Here is a 3,127-nt window from a genome sequence, read left to right as displayed (position 1 = left end):
GCCTGTAGTTTGGTTCATTTGCTCGTATCAAAGGGGAAAAAAGGTCCATTGTTTGCTTTTATATTCGGTCCGTTGCCTGTTCACACTGACTGAAAGTTAAACTCATTTAGTGTTTTGGGAATATGCTGCACTTTACCGAACTTTACGTGTTTATTCAACTTCTCTGAATTCACAAATATGATAATTAATAATCGACTGCAACTGGGCCTCATATCTAGGGAAGAAAAAAGGTGTCTAGTACCATAAATATCACCAAGATCTTGTGTTCTGTCTGCTTTGGCATCACATTTTAAACAAACTGCACCAGAAATCACTTGGAATTGGACCAAGGACCCACTTTTCAGCAGGCCAGGCGCCAGGATGAAGTGACTGAGGGGGTTGTTGAAAATCAGGGCAGTTTTTTCATAACATAATGTGCATTGATTTAACAGTGCAATAGTTTCAGAAACATGACATAACACGAGGCTGCTGTTTTTAAAATAAAAGAATATATTATTAATCAGAGCTGTATGACTGGCTCAATATGTTTTGAATTAATGAATGAAATGTTCTGTTTGTCTATTGATCTCATCTGCTTCAGTACTATAGACAGCGTGGCCCGATAGTAACAGATCGGACACTCATTGTGTTGTTTTTGCTATTTTTCTTTAGAGACATGAAGCTCAAACAGCAAAAACAGAAAAAAAAAATCTCTCTTTCGTGGCACCGGGCCTGCTCTTCAGGCAGTTTTGGTCTGTTTGTTAGAACCAACCTTAACAATCCAAACGAAATGGGCAAACACACTGGTGTTTGTTTGAAATGGACCAAACAGATTCAGAATGAGACCACAATGTCTTTAACCACCATTATGTGTATGGGTCTGGAAGATTCCAGGATCGGCCGGTATGGTAACATTTTCAACCGGCCACCGTCAGTCCAATGCACAATTGCCGATATATTCGCCCCATACCTCGTAACTGTTTTCTCTGAAGTCAAACTATTCAGAATAAACCCTTAATTCACCCCAGTTAGATGTGAAAATACTCATAGACCATTAAATTAGCTAAGTAAAATGTCAAAAATCGGCCAGAAAAACAATCGCAGATATCCGATATATTCGTCCAATTGCCCCTAACATTAAAGTCTAACTGGGATACAGTGAGATTGATCGTTAGCCCCTGTGGACCCCATATACAAACTCCTTAAAACACCCCCACAAATCCATGAAAACCCCTTGGAACCATCATTAGGCTTTATACAAACTCCTAAAGACCATTACAAACCACTAGAGCTCCTTTACAAACACTTGGACCCACATTAAGAATCGTTTCAGTAACATAGGAACTCTAAGACCCCTTATGACTTGGTAAACCTGGGACCATAAGATCTAGTAGGACCTGGCCTACCAGACCTGTTGGACCCGTGTCCATACCTGCAGCTGTTGTCATTGGGATGACCCTGCAGCGAGCTGGCGGCGCGGGACAGTCCCATACGAGCGAAGGCGTGGTAATGGCTGAGCGCCGAGTCCGACAGGCTGGCGGGGCCGTCAGTCTCCTGCTCATAGATGTTCTCCCAGTAGGCCTGGAGGCTCGGGGTGCCCGACGGGTATGTCCCGAACAGGTAGGAGTCCAGCTGGTTGATGATCTCCTGACTGACGCTGGCCTCAAACTTCCTGGCAAAGAAGGTGGGCCTGGACGCTTGCTGAGGAGAGATAATAGGAGGACGTATATTATTACAACCCTTAAACATTAAACTACAGTACCAACAAATATTTAATGCCATTAATATTTCCATCATTTTAAAGTCTCTCCATCTGCGTATTTATAACTGACCAATATTTTACTGCTTGTCTTCTAATGTTAACTGACGTAATACGATAAATAAAATTCCAAACAAGAATATTTTTAACGAGATAATAACATAAATTCACTTTAAATAAGTAAGCAATCTTCATTTATAAAGTACTTTTCCAAACAGTGCTCCATAGGAAGGAGACAGAGAGAGAAAGACAAGACTAAAACTGCATAAAGTAAAACATATAAAATGTATTTTAATGAGTCCTCAGTGGGAAACAGACTGTTCCAGACTCTGCTGTGCTGCCACAGACGTACTTATTCACTCTCCCGTGTTTACAGCCAACATACCTGCATGACCACTAGTGTTCATCTGAGCTGTACCAAAGAAAACATTACATAAAGCCGCCTCAGAGCCCGATGCGTCAGTCAGTGACATGATGTTCAAGTAGAGACTGCAACTAAATGATGCTCATTAACACGGATTACATTCAGAGCCAGCCTGCTGCTGCTGGGCCTTTCCTCTGAGGCAGTCAGGGTTAAATACTGTTACCTTTCTGTAGCTGCCAGAATCTACCTGATCAATACAGTCTATCTTTTATTATTAGGGTTTCTTTTAGAGAGTACAGGTAAAGAAAAGTGATACATGTGCTAACTGGACACAAAAACACACACACACACACACACACACATTATAATAACATACACACCCATATATTCATGTCAACCTATAATGATTCTGTACTTGGAGGAGAAAATAAAATGTATATATTCCTTTATCAATAATGTTAATGCTGCAGTGGGAGTAAACTAGGTTACAAACAACTTCTTTCATTATCAATTAATCTGCTCATTATTTTCTCAATTAATCAATTAATTTCTTGGTTATCAAAATTGTGAAAAATGCCCCAAAAGAACAACAGTCCAAAGATATTCCAGTTACTGAAAACAAATATAATATTCAATCTTCAAGCTGGAACCAAAACATCTTTAATTTTTAATTAGAAAAGAACTAAAATGATTAATAGATGATCAATGAATTCTTTTAGTTTTAGAGTGAATATCAACAACTCATTACCAGTCATAAGATTACTTTCCCCAGTAACTAGTAGTGTAACTAATTATTAATACATTTCAGTAATAATATTACAGTTACCCCCCCTAAAAAATAATCAGTTACAACATTACTTTTGTGGTCACCTCGTATTAATCTGAAACCAAACAATCCAATCACATCCTTGGATTCATTTTTATAATCGTGGTGGAAATTCAGCAGCTGGAAATAATCACATTTCTTTGATTTTAACAAACAAAACTGGATTTTAAATCATCGTCAGTCTGAATTTTGGGGAGAA

General features: G+C 38.9%; 1 pseudogene; it reads right to left on the bottom strand.

Moving 5' to 3' along the window:
- The window catches only part of LOC118322580, a 22,474-nt pseudogene that overhangs the window by 1,645 nt on the left and 17,702 nt on the right, over positions 1–3,127 (bottom strand).

This window comes from Morone saxatilis, unplaced genomic scaffold, assembly GCF_004916995.1.
Source record: "Morone saxatilis isolate NCDOM2014 unplaced genomic scaffold, NCSU_SB_2.0 Contig14, whole genome shotgun sequence".
NCBI lineage: Eukaryota > Metazoa > Chordata > Actinopteri > Moronidae > Morone > Morone saxatilis.
Note: the sequence above shows the minus strand (reverse complement) of the source record. Positions and strands in the feature narration are given on the sequence as shown.